Source organism: Salmo trutta, chromosome 19 (assembly GCF_901001165.1).
Source record: "Salmo trutta chromosome 19, fSalTru1.1, whole genome shotgun sequence".
Taxonomy (NCBI): domain Eukaryota; kingdom Metazoa; phylum Chordata; class Actinopteri; order Salmoniformes; family Salmonidae; genus Salmo; species Salmo trutta.
In genome coordinates this window covers 51,014,917-51,029,552 of record NC_042975.1, presented here as the reverse complement: position 1 = coordinate 51,029,552, position 14,636 = coordinate 51,014,917, and the positions used below count along the sequence as shown (strand labels likewise).

The 14,636-nt window shown below is 40.9% G+C and overlaps 1 long non-coding RNA gene across 1 annotated transcript; it reads right to left on the bottom strand.

The window, feature by feature from the left end:
- Nucleotides 1-1,762: 1,762 nt before the first annotated feature.
- On the bottom strand, nt 1,763-13,985 carry LOC115154944 (uncharacterized). The gene is made up of 2 exons (XR_003867974.1): nt 13,902-13,985; nt 1,763-2,790 (listed from the first exon to the last, which is right to left on the bottom strand). It is a non-coding gene; the product is annotated as an uncharacterized LOC115154944 (long non-coding RNA).
- Between the last annotated feature and the right edge of the window lie 651 nt (nt 13,986-14,636).

The window sequence follows — 14,636 nt, the reverse complement described above, 5'->3', positions numbered from 1 at the left end:
GACCTGGGTGGGTGTCTAAATAGCTAGCCCTGTGATGCCGGGCTATGTACTTAGATTATTGCAAAATGTGCTTCATCCGAAAAGCTATTTTAAAATATATCGAGTGCACATATCGAGTGCATAGAGGAGTAATGTATCTATAATTCTTAAAATAATTGTTATGCTTTTTGTGAACCTTTATCGTGAGTAATTTAGCAAACTGTTAGGAAATTCCCCGGAAGTTTGCGGGGGTTATGCTTTTTCTGAACGTCACATGCTAATGTAAAAAGCTGTTTTTGATATAAATATGAACTTGATTGAACAGACATGCATGTATTGTATAACACAATGTCCTAGGTGTGTCATCTGATGAAGATCATAAAAGGTTAGTGCTGCATTTAGCTGTGGTTTGGGTTTATGTGACATGATATGCTAGCTTGAAAAATGGGTGTCTGATTATTTCTGGCTGGGCACTCTGCTGACATAATCTAATGTTTTGCTTTCGTTGTAAAGCCTTTTTGAAATCGGACAGTGGGGTTAGATTAACGAGATTCTTGTCTTTAAATAGCTGTAAAATAGTCATATGTTTGAGAAATTGAAGTAATAGTATTTCTAACGATTCAAAAATCGCGCCACTGGATTTCAGTGGCTGTTACGTAGGTGGGACGAGTTCGTCCCACATGCGCCAGAGAGGTTAACAATCAAGACTACGGTTGATTACTGTATCTAAGAAGGTGAATTCAAGAAGAACCAACCAATTATTCTTTCAGTCATCCATTGTCTACATGGCCCTCCTACCCAAGCTGGGAGCTTCGACACGGCTGATTAGCCTCCTCAGAAGTCCACTCTCACAGAACGAGTGCAAGGGAACAGACCACTAAGAGAAAGGACACTGACATTGTGTGGACAATCAGAGACTTACACCCGGTAACGAAGGAGACGCCGCCATCGGAGGAGAAGGTCGTCGGCTAAACCTTCTAAGCGGAACTCGGTCCACGAAGAGATACCCAATGGAGACTTTCAACAAGTAAATACATTAATTATAATTCTGACCCAGTTCGGGGCAAGGTGTTAGGGCTAAACTAAGCATAGTTTACAAATGTATCCACGTGTGCTTTTATCTTGTGCACTTTCTCTCTTTCTTTAAATCTACATTTTGTGTAACACGTGTCATATTGTGTTGGTCCGCTAGGGACCTGTTGCCATTGTATGGTTATAACCAATAACCTAGACTGTTTAGCTTTGTTAGTAAATAAATAATCAACCTAATTTGTGTGGTACGGAATGATTTAGTGAGACCTGGGTTTCTGCAGATTTACGAATTATGCGACATTCAGGATAAGACTGATTAGGAAATTAATTAATTAGTGTCTGCTAGGAAATCGATATTCTGATATTGTTTGAGTGAATTTGGTAAACGGTAACTCATTAAACAAACTTCCCATGGTGCCACAGGTTACTGACTTAATGGTTACCTAATAAATTTCATCACGTAATTATAAACACAGTTAATTATTCGATGAATAGCAGTCGTCACATTAATGATACAATGTCACGACAGACTTAACTCTACCTTGGGAGCATCATTCACATAACCCCCACTGTGAGCATTGCCTATGGACATGCTGCACCATTAAGTAAATGTTTTTACCTTGGTGTTATGGATTATCATCATCTTCATCAGACATGTAATCAGACATGTAATCAGACATAGGATATAAATCAGGTAGATAGGGTTCTTAGGCGTCTCCTTCAGGGGTCAGTAGTGGCATGACAAGAAGGATCAATATTATAAGCATTTATTGAAAAAAAAATATTAAAAATGTATTGAAAAATAAATACTTAGCCATAAATCAACCAATGAATATTGTTGCTCCCATAACACCAAATAATGCCTGAACCCATCCAAATGGATTCCAATTGTCTGGTTGGTGTTAATTTGCAATACCCCCGCTGTCATCTGTCAGATGTTCCACTACAATAGTCAAGTTACCCTCACCCCGAGTTATGAATGTACAGCAATGATCACCTATCATTTGGCACAATCTTATGCAAACATTCTGTCTCAAACATGTGCCCAGTATGTACAAATAAATAATTCTACCTAACCCATAACACGTTAGTCACTACTTCTCAAACACATACATAGTTATAAACATACTAAAACATGCTCAAGTCAATTGTACTGTATCATCCAGAAAGCCATATGTATTGATGCACTTTAACATTAGAATTCTGATAACATGGTAAAACAAAACCCCTACGTTCAATGTTATACAATCCAAATTTAGAATGACAGTCTTCGATGCTCCACGTTGAGTCTATCACTCAAATTCAAGACCCTCAATATAGCATACATCGACACAGTTAGAATGTACATTTACAAACAGTATATTCATCTTATATTTCCAGCATGAACTATTCTCATCACTTGTGGTAATGACAGATTGGTATCTCAATTCATTCTTAGTCAAAATTACTATACATTTCACAGTGTGCAGACCTCCACAATCAACCTGATACCCCAAATAAATCATTTTGGATAAGCCTAAATCAATTACGGACACGGTTGACCACCCCCTGTTTCCCGGCACTCATCCTTCTGGCGTGTCTTCATGTTCTTCTTCAGATAGTGTTTCAGTTCTTCCTCCCAAATGGCACATGCTCAAAGTGGATGGCCCTTGATGATGTCTCTCACTGTCCTTTACAATCCATTATATCTTGTCCATTTTCCTACCAGTACACCAGCAGCATGAAAGAAGTTGACAGGATCTCTTCCCATGCTCATCCACATGGACTCATGTCGCACTCCTGAGAGTAAAAGCCATGAGAGAAAATGCAGTTGATAGCTTGGACTGGTTGCTGGCTCGGTCTTATGGTATGAGTGGTGCAGGACCATACTGAGCGTCGTTATCGACATTGCTTCAGTCGGTTAGGGGGAGTTGATGTTCACACTGTTCTTGGTCAAATTATCCCTTTCATGTATCTAGATACAATCTGAGGTCACCTTTGCCATAACCTCAAGAGAGGATAGACCAGAACAACAGTTTAGTTTAGGGCATTTCTGATTTAGGAAATCCAGACAAATTATTTACTGTATGACAAATGATTACTACTAGCAATATTCTTAATACAGATTTCTAAAACAAATGTCAAAGAGAATAAGAATACGCATTTTAAACCATTTTCCCCCAAATTGGCTTATAGTCCCCTATCATCTTGGTGATCTCACTGCAAAGTTACAGGGTCAAGGAGTTAGAGGGTTAATCCTCAGAGAGACATCCCGACCATACAACAGACCCAATCTGATGAGATTTGTTATGGAAGCAAGACAACAAACAGCAATACACTTCTTCATATTGAACTAGAGGTGGGAAAAACTTTTTTTCCTTTTATTGACAGACATGAGATGAAATACATTTGCATATTTACCGAAGGGCCCCAGGGGACCAGTAATTAAAAACAACAACACTGCCTGTTAAAAATAATAATAATAATTGGAATAACATATTACATTAGAATTACAACTCTTTAACTCCATAAGGAAATAATTGGATCTTATAAGGTAATGGTAAAATGGACTAGACACAGGTGTCCCTTATTCAGGGACAGCGCTCTCTCTCTCCTTCTCATGTTCTGAATCACACATAAGACTATTGCTAAATTATAAACTTCTTCCTAATTATTAGTGTTTACATAACCCATTTAAATCTCACCCAATGTTTCCAGTCTTTCTAGTGAGGGTGATCAGGCCTCACCAGGAAATCAGAGCAGAGGTTATAGGTCAGTCAGTCCTATTAAATATTTTCTTTCCCTTTTCTTTCCCTGTTCTTCCGAAACCATTTAAAACATTTCAAATATTTCCATCACTCTGCTTACCTGGTTTACAACCAAATAAAAAAAAAGACCCCACACAACAAATCAAACACAAAATTAACACCACTAACAAATATGTTTAACTGGTGGGTTGTTTGTGCATGCTGGTTTTTGTGGTAAAACGTAGGGCTAAACAAACAGCCCAATGGCCAGGCCTTACTTATCTGGGAAATCCCTTTACGGACAAATCCGGATACCTTTTGTCACGTTCTGACCTGTAAAGGTGTTATTTTTTAGTGTTTAGTTTGGTCAGGACGTGGAAGGGGGTATTTGTTTTATGTGGTTCAGGGTGGTTGTGTGTATGTGTCCATGTAGAGAGGGGTATTTGATTTATTAGTCCAGGGTTTTGGTTATTGTTCTATGTTAGTTTATTTCTATGTTTTGTCTAGTCATTTGTATTTCTACGTTTAATTAATTGGTGTTGGAGCCTTCAGTTGGAGGCAGCTGTCTATCATTGCCTCTGATTGAAGGTCCTATAATTATGGGTGTGTTTGAATTGTGAGTAGTTGTATTCTGTTTTGTGTTCTTCACCTGACAGAACTGTTAGTGTTGTTTTCTTAATTGTATACGTGTTTCATTTTGTTTCACCTTCAGTATTAAAAAGAAGATGAGTATACACTTCCCTGTTGCGTCTTGGTCTAAACCCTACGACACCCGTTACACCTTTATATTTTGAAAAACTTCATAACAATTTCACTAACTACTCTCCCAAGGCAACAGCCTCGAAAAATTTCAGAGAGAGAAACTAATATGTAAGTTTTCAGTTTGCTACCTCTAAAGTAGTACACAACAATTACATTTTGACATTCTTACTATCCAATTAACTTCCCATTTTCCTTTGTTTCCTTCACCAGTCTACATCACTGTTTCCTTTAACTCAGAAGCCCTCTCAATCACCATCACCCAGCACATTTCTCTCCCACTCTAACACTTGTTTTCCTCTACAATCTCTACCTCTGTCTTTCAGTCTAACGTTACTTTACCAGGGAGTCGAATTTATTTATTTGTGACTTTAACTACTCTTGACCCCCTTCTCCCTTTCATCAATTCTATAAATCTATTTCAGAATAAGATGGAATAAAGTGTCACACGAGATTAAAACCCCTAAAAATTTTACCTCGTTTTGATAGTTGTGCTTCCTCATATGACACTTTGTGACCCTGCTTTGCCACACTTATTTTTACAATGACAATGATTTTTCACCTAAAATGGGGAGTTGTCGCTCTATGCTTCGGTATTTTTCCCCTAACCCCTCAATATCCATTTTGATAACAGGTTTCAAACCTGCCATCAAAACATACAGTTGAAGTCGAAGTTTACATACACTTAGGTTAAAGTCATTAAAACTTGTTTTTCAACCACTCCACAAATTTCTTGTAAACAAACTATAGTTTTGGCAAGTCGGTTAGGACATCTACTTTGTGCATGACACAAGTAATTTTTCCAACAATTGTTTACAGACAGATTATTTCACTTATAATTTGCTGTATCACAATTCCAGTGGGTCAGAAGTTTACTTTAAGTTGACTGTGCCTTTAAACATCTGCAGGAGGGACTGGTGCACTTCACAAAATAGATGGCATCATGAGGCAGGAAACTTATTTTGATATATTGAAGCAACATCTCAAGACATCAGTCAGGAAGTTAAAGCTTGGTCGCAAATGGGTCTTCCAATTGGACAATGACCCCAAGCATTATTCCAAAGTTGTGGCAAAATTGCTTAAGGACAACAAAGTCAAGATATTGGAGTGGCCATCACAAAGCCCTGACCTCAATCCTATAGAAAATTTGTGGGCAGAACTGAAAAAGCGTGTGCGAGCAAGGAGGCCTACAAACCTGACTCAGTTACACCAGCTCTGTCAGGAGGAATGGGCCATCATTCACCCTACTTATTGTGGGAAGCTTGTGGAAGGCTACCCGAAAGGTTTCAGCCAAGTTAAACAATTTCAAGGCAATGCTACAAAATACTAATTGAGTGTGTGTAAACTTCTGACCCACTGGGAATGTGATGAAAGAAATTAAAGCTGAAATAAATCATTCTCTCTACTGTTATTCACATTCTTAAAATAAAGTGGTGATCCTAACCTACCTAAAACAGGGAATATTTACTAGGATTAAATGTCAGGAATTATGAAAAACTGAGTTTAAATGTATTTGGCTACGGTGTATGTAAACTTCCGACTTCAACTGTGCATACACATTTTATCAGTATACTCACATACCCAAGCAGTGTTCGAATACCCATATGTCATTTCTGGTCACAACTTGTGGACTTGTGGTTTGTTGCTAATGTTACTTTGCTACCTGCCAACTTTACCGTTTTTATATTTATATTTTTTCCCTCACTCAACTTTTTTCATTCAACTTTTTCACCCCGGACGCTTTATCTGGACATGGTTCTTCAGGACCTCCACCAGCCGAAGCTAAGTAGTAACATTAACATTATGCCTTCTAATTGCAGTCACTGTACTCATAATATTCAGGAGAATGATTGCCTTATGGTGAAGATAGCCATGGTGCAAGCCCAGGTGAAGGTTAATTTAAGTGTAGGAAAGGATGAAACAGCGTCTGTGCCACCAATAAGTACAGATAGTAGTATAAATCCCCTCGCACAGTCCCCGCTGCCGGACAATTTTATCATGGCTTCTGGAAGGAAATGCTGAAGGAATGCTCAACCGGTGTCGCTCATTAAGCCGATAGAAACGTTCAACCATTTCTCCCCATTAAGCAACGAGTCTCAGTCAGAGGCCGAGCCTTCTCTGGTCTCCCCTCCACCCGTTACGGGGTCTGAGACGCCGAAGCCTTCCACCATTACCTCTGACAAATTGAAGAATCATCTAGCGATCATACACTGTTTACCAGGGGGCAGGGCTTCTGACGTTAAGGCTAATCTGAAGATGGTGCTGGCTTAGGCTAAAACTGTTGAGTGTAGAGAGTATAGGGATATTGTTATCCCATCGGCACCAACAATGTTAGGATGAAACAGGCAGAGGTCACCAAGAGCAACATATCTTCAGCGTGTAACTCAGCTAGAAAGATGTGTCGGCATCGAGTAATTGTCTCTGGCACCCTCCCAGTTAGGGGGAGTGATGAGCTCTACAGCAGTCTCACAACTCAATCGCTGGTTGAAAACTGTTTTCTGCCCCTCCCATGAGATAGAATTTGTAGATAATTGGCCCTCTTTCTGGGACTCACCCACAAACAGGACCAAGCCTGGCTGAGGAGTGATGGACTCTATCCTGGCTGGAGGGGTGCTCTCATCTTATCTATGAATATAGACAGGGCTCTAACTCCTCTAACTCCACAATGAGATAGGGTGCAGGCCAGGCAGCAGGGTGCAAGCCAGGCAGCAGGGTGCAGGCCAGGCAGCAGGGTGCAGCTTAGTGGAGTCTGCCACCAGCAGTCAGTGTAGTCAGCTCAGCTGTGCCTCGATCTAGGTTGGGTAAAACTAAACATGGCTTTGTTCGCCTTAGCAATCTCACTGCAATAAAGACCTCCTCCATTCCTGTCATTATTGAAAGAGATTGTGGTATCTCACATCTCAAAATAGGGCTACTTAATGTTAGATCCCTCACTTCCAAGGCAGTTATAGTCAATGAACTAATCACAGATCACAATCTTGATGTGATTGACCTGACTGAAACATGACTTAACCCTGATGAATTTACTGTGTTAAATGAGGCCTCTCCTCCTGGTTACACTAGTGACCATATCCCCGCGCATCCGGCAAAGGCGGAGGTGTTGCTAACATTTACGAGAGCAAATTTCAATTTACCCCCCAAATAATGACTGTGTTTTCATCTTTTCAGCTTCTAGTCAAGAAATCTATGCTGCCTACTCAATCACTTTTTATAGCTACTGTTTACAGGCCTCCTGGGCCATATACAGCATTCCTCACTGAGTTCCCTAAATTCCTATCAGACCATGGAGTCATGGCAGATAATATTGTACTTTTTGGTGACTTTAAAATTCACATGGAAAAGTCCACAGACCCACTCAAAAAGGCTTTTGGAGCCATCATCGACTCAGTGGGTTTGTCCAAAATGTTTTCGGGCCTACTCATTGCCACAGTCATACTCTGGACCTAGTTTTGTCCCGTGGAATAAATATTGTGGATTTTAATATATTTCCTCATAATCCTGGACAATTGGACCATCATTTTATTACGTTTGCAGTCGCAAACAAATCTGCTCAGACCCAAACCATGGATCATCAAAAGCCGTACTATAAATTCTCGGACGACCCAAAGATTCCTAGATGCCCTTCCAGACTCCCTCCACCTACCCAAAATTCTAAAATAAACCGCCTAACTAAGGAACTAAATTGAACCTTGCATAATACTCTAGATGCAGTCGCACCCATAAAAACAAAAAACATTTTTCATCAGAAACTAGCTCCCTGATATACAGAAAATACCCGAGCCCTGAAGAAAGCTTCCAGAAAATTGGAACGGAGATGACGCTACACCAAACTAGAAGTCTTCTAACTGTGCTGCTGGCGACAATTTAATTACGTTCTTTTCCCCGACGTTTACTGACACCAGCCATATTAAACGGGTGTTGAGCGTTCATAAATTCATCAGTTATTCTGCGCTCTGGTATATTCAGATGAGAGTGCTCATTGACGAAGAGACAAACCATCGGTTCCTCACTGGGGTTAGAAAAAAAATCTTTAAATGCTGTCCAAGGGTGTCAACTGTCTCTACCTCATGTCAGTCCATATATGGGTTGTAAAGGCTTGTTTTTGGTGGAGGTCTGGTTTTCCAACCTTCCCCCGCTGCCCTCTGTTTGGTAGATTCGTTTCAACATGTTCTGGCGAAATGCCAGCAAATGCAAATGCCAAGCAAAGATCTTATCCTGTAGTGGCTTTCATCCAGCCCGTCCGTCAGCACTGGCTCCCCTTCCTCCACCCCTTCCTCTTCCCTTCTGTCCATTGTTTGGAGGAGCTCCCTGAGCCTGCCTGTGCTGGCCCCATCCTTGATAAAAAGTCAGAGTTAATGTGGGCGGTGTACGGAACAGCTTGCTCATGGGCCACCTCCTAGGGTCCTGCTGGTCCCGCAGTTGTATCAGGTCTTTTTGGGGGTAGAGCTGCGGCGTGGGAGACAGCTGAGTGAGCTGCTGTCGAACAACCAGGGCTGGTGCTAGTGCAGTGGATACAGGGGTATAATAGGGGCATGGAAAGTCATCATCATCATCATCATCTTTGTTTTTCCTTCTTTTCTTATATTCCTCCGTGTGTTTCTTCTTGTTACTTTCTTTCACCATTATTCCTATAACTGTCCTGCCGGACTGTCTTTTGGCTTCCATCTCCCACTTTGTAAACTTACCCCAATCTATTTGACATTTCTTGGTTTCCTCAAACATCTCTAACTTATTTCTACATTCTGCTAATAAAATTTAATTCAATGTGCCTTTTAATGGAAAATCTGCTACTTTGTGCTGGAGAAGTACCTGTTCCAGAATGTCTCTGCCCATTCATCTGCCTTTACCTTCACTGGTCCAATCAACAGATGGGGCAGGCAAGGTTCTCCCTTACTTCTTTTGGCTCCCATTGTGAAACTCCAATATACACACACACACTCAGACACAAATGCACAAAACAACAGTGTTTAATTAGGAACGTCTTCCATTCTTATTATTTAAAAGATTTTAATATTATATATTTAATTTTTAAACTGATGGGTTTATCGATGTTATAATACACCAGTTATGCTATTTTGGACCACCAGGCTGCGGCCTGTCGTTTTTGTGTTCATACCTTTTCATAATGACAACTACAAGTTTGACGTTGGATGACAATAGATGTCATGATGTCACTGCGACAACTGTCTGGGGACATGTCGATAGACGTAGTAGTATAAACCAGATTTTAGTCTCGAAATCTTTGGTGGTTTAGTACACTAACATACTCACTTGTCCTCACTTGTGAATCCTTAAAGAGATGGCTGGGGCTAAGGCTTAAGAGGATGTGAATGATGCTAAATGGGTGTAGAAAAAGAAGAGCTCTCCAGTAGGTGTACCAAAACATTCAAGGGCCATTTTCTCAAAAGTGGGTTTACAAGTTGATCAACTTTCAAAGCAGAAATACTGTTCCATTGTTCCTCAACTGTAGTGTATGATATGCCATTTTCTAGCTCAAAGTCTCTACTTTATGTAAAAAACTAAATTTCAAATTTTGCTACTTAAGACCGAATTGAGCCGGTCGGTCACATATTGTTGTATGTGTAAGCAATCACTAAGTTAGCTATGCAAAGTTCCAGATAGGTAACAATTTGTAGTAACTGATGTTCATTATTTCTCAGTAAAGACTGAAAGAGGGTAGTGGATCAAATAGGCTGCTGGAGGGTATCAAGCGCACGAAGCGAGACGGTGGATAGTGGTTGGAAGGGCGCGCTTGTTTGAAATGGAAAAGCGTCGCAGTAGCTTTTGATGAAGAAGAACATCAAGACGAAGCAGCTGCTTTATCTGGGATGCACTGTTGGGGCGCTACATCTCGAGGGGTTTGTGCTGATTGTACAGAGACTGACAGCCGGTTAAATGGTGTTCCTTGAGAAGGCAAGAACAAGATGCAGTATTATCTTCAGGAGACATATACTTGGAATACGGAGGAAGAATGGAGGGAAAAAGAGAGGCAGAGGAGCTCTAAGAGAGATGGAAGAGGGTGAGCTTAAGTATGTTAAAAATGGCAGAAAAAAGAGAGATGGTTTGTTAATTTAAAGAAGAATGGTAGAAAGTGTAAGCACAGTGAGCTGAAGACAGGAGGAGAATGGAAGCGAATGAGGTCGAAGTATCGGAGATGGTAGGTGTGGTGAAGTTCTCGGAGCCGAGGCTTGCACCGAGCGAGGGTCAGGATACAGATGAGTCTGTGACAGTAGGATTGAAGTTTTTGGAAAAAGTGTACCGTTGCCTTTTGGCTGATCCATTTTTGGTTTCAGGTGAAAACAGAGTTGTGTGTTGTGGAATTATTGAGGGTAACCAGAAGTGGTCAAAATTTTTGTGTTTCTGCTGGTCAGGGGAGAAGGCCCTCCACGTTAAACGAACGGGGACAAGAAATGTGAATTGTTTTGCTCTCAAGAAAAGGGTGCCATTGAAAGGAGTGATTAATGGGGTAGCAGTAAATGTCAAAGCTGACCAACTGAAGGAGAAGATTCCTGGTGTTTGCGATGCTCGTCATTTGGTGTGATGCTCGTCGTTTGGTGCGACGCAGACAGGGTGGCGTGAGTGGTGAAATAGAAGAGTCATTGTCTGTTCTTTTGAGTTTTGATATTTAGTCTTTGCCCGACAAAGTGATGTTAGGATATATAAGTTATCCTGCATTGTTACAGCTTATGGGCATGTGGCAGCAGTGTGTAGGAAGGAGGTTCCTAGGTGTGAGAAATGTGCAAAAGGGCATGAGACAAAGGAATGTGTAGCATTGGGGAAAGTAGTGGTATGTGTTAATTGTAGGGGTGCCCATGGGGCTGGGGATCAGAAATGTCCCGTGCGAGAGAGGCACGTTGAGGTTTCCAGGGTTAGAGTAGTGCAGAAGTTGTCATATGCTGAGGCAGTGAAGAAAGTAGAGGAAGATGGGTCAAGGGGGAGGGATCCTGAGAGGAGTGGTGTGAGTAGTAGATATGTACCAGTACAGAGTGATAGGCCAACAAGTGATATATGTTGCAGTAAGATTGGATTTTTTGCATTTATAGTAATGGTTATCAACTGTACTGCAGGGATGGAATGTAGGTTGCAGAAAATTGAGGTTGTGGTGGCAGCCGCAGAGAGGTATTTGGGTGTGCAAGACTTGACATCAGAAGAGTTACAGGGTGTGTTGAGTAGCGGTGTCCCATCCTTTCAGGTTGTTGGCATGAGGTAGGACTAAATAGATTTAAATAGTGGAGTAGGGTGGTGTTATTATTATTTATTTTTTGTGAGTGTAGTGTTAGATGGTATGGTATTTGTTTATATATAAAAAAAAATCAAGCAAAGTATAAGGCAGTTGTACTCCAGTCTAGTAGATGGCGGTAATGCAACAATTATTGGATGCCAACCGCCGTTAAACCTCATCAAAGAAGAAGAATTTCTCAGTCAATTAACACCATCAGCCGACAAATTTTTTTTACGTAAACTCACTCACTTTTGTACAGAGCCTTGGTCTGTACAATTTACCTTATTTTAGTGCCCCAAAAACGCAATACTTCCAGATCATCTGTAATGTCAATACCATTGTAAAGCACAATTTCTCCCCTTTCCAACAAAATTAATGACATGACCTCCAAGCTGCCCGTTTCTGCATGATTGAAGAAGGCAATGAGCTCCGTCGGGTCTTTTTAAAAATGGCGGGTGGGGAAGTGACACTAATGCGTGGTAGTGAGAAGGATCTGTCCAACTTATCACCTTATCGCCTCTAAAATGTCAATAAAACACTATAAAGAGTTTATATAATGTGTCATTACATATCTTTTAGAAGGTTTGTGTCGAATTTGAATCGGGTTTTTAGGGCGGTGCTAAAGTGATCTTCAGAAGTAAACAGCGGCTTTGAGAGTCATGATCGCTTACAGTAATGACGCAAAAAATGACTAGGTATCCCCCCTTACCCCGTCACTGTCCATATCTTGTTTTTAAACGATGAGAGAAGTGCTACACCTGGTGGAGAGAGATTGTAAGACAGAAATAGTTGCTTTATGCGTGCTGTACGTTACGGCATGACACGTCACGATGTAACGGAGGGTCAGTTTTTTCAACTTTTCTCCAATACTATAGAGCCATTACCATGTCGATCAACGCTTGGATAGAAACGTAGTTCACACCCCAGATTTTGAAGTCAACACAGTCCCATTAGTTTTCTTTGCAGCCTCGTTTGAATGTCGTGGTTGCGCACATTTGTACGGAATTGGGTGAGTTTACGTTAGCTACAGAAAGTAATGGAGATATCAGACCTTTCTGCAGCAGGTAACTCTGGCCGGTCAGCTTCATCTTGTAGCAGGTTGAGGGATTAACTTACTTTCACTAGCTAGCATGACTATAGCCAGTAACCAGGTAGGGCTTGCCAGCCAGCTAGTCAATAGCCAGCTAACGTTAGTGCTAGCTAGTCAGTAGTCAGCCAGCTAGTCAATAGCCATCCAGTTAGTACTAGCTTGCAAGCCAACTTTGTTCATTTGTTTGATCAATGATATTTGTTTTCCATTATTCCATGTCCAATTTTGACACTATCAATTAGAAAACGAGTCGTTTTCCGTTTTACCAGTCTCCATTTTGACCGATGCAAACCTGTGATGTCAACTCCGTCGATGCTATTCTCGACACAACCAACAGCGATATTTGAAGCCATGATGTCGGCAAGCAGCGATGATCAACACGGTAATCCATTGTTTTTAGCCAAATTCTAGATGGCTAGCAATGTCTTTAGTGCAGCTAGCTACTATAGCTGTAGCGTGTGAGAGTTTGCACTGCGATGCGACGTGAACCAGGGTCAGTAACTTGTCATACAAACATACATGGAAAACTTAGCTACATGTTTGACGTTTGTCAGAGTATCCTATTTACGTTATACTGTTTGTATACTTTCAGAGGTCATTCCTGAACTTACGGACTCAGAAGAAGCTGCAACATGCTCGAATGGTGAAGCCACAACCTCAGAGCCCTGCACCCCGACACCCAGGGTCCATCAACATAATCAATGCTCCTACAACCCCTGAGCTCAGCACCCCAAGGGTCTATTCTCGGTTGGTGAACAGTTCAATGTTAATTGTCATGTTGACTTGTTTAGCCCAAATCACACATCGGTCTTCAACAGGGCTGGGCAATCTTATCAACAGAACGGCTTTTGTCATGGCAGGGTTATGTTCTTAAACATTATTTAAGGAGACATTATTTAAGGAGACATCATCATATTCTGAGCCAAGACTTATATTATTTGCATCATTGGTGTATCTGGTTGGTCCCACACTGGCCTTTGGTGGATAAGATTTAATACCTTTGCTGAGACAATCCATGGTTGGCGAACAAAACTGCACTCACACTGGCTGCCCTCAGGTTTGCTATGGAGTCTGTACCTTATAATTCCCGTACCGTAAATCTCATTTCATCTGCTGGTTGAGAGAATGCCAAGAGTGTGCAAAGCTGTCATCAAGGGTGGCTACTTTGAAGAATCTGAAATATAAAATATATTTGATTTGTGCAACACTTTTTTGGTTACTACATGATTCTGTGTTATTTCATAATTTTGATGTCTTCATTATTATTTTACAATGTAGAAAATAGTAAAAATAAAGAAAAACCCTTGAATGAGTATGTTTCCAAACTTTTGACAGGTACTGTATATTTTCTCAGGGAAGAGAACACACTTGGAGCACAACCAGCGAATACCTGAACTTCATGAGGGTGACCGAGGCCTCATACCTGGAGACACTTGAGGCCCAGCGTCGTCTTCTTCTTCTTAGGCCGTCATTATAAAATAATTATTAGTTCTTAACTGACTTACCTAGTTAAATAAAGGTCAAATAATTTTTTGAAAATAATTATTCAGTGAGGTTTTTCGGTGGTTGGCATCCAACGTTATGGTGCATTATTGCCACCTACTGTGAGGCACAGCGTCAGCTGCAGGATCAGCACTTCAATCAGCTGTGTGAAAATGAGGCAGTAGCCAGGGTGACTGAGATGGCCCAGACAGCCTCGTTTAACAGCCTCAAAGCAGTATTTTGACAGTTTGTCCAGGCCATAAAAGGACATCAGTCACCAGCAACAGTCTCGTCACTAGACTAAAGTTGTATGTAAAATTAAAAAAAACTGTTTTATTCACTTAAA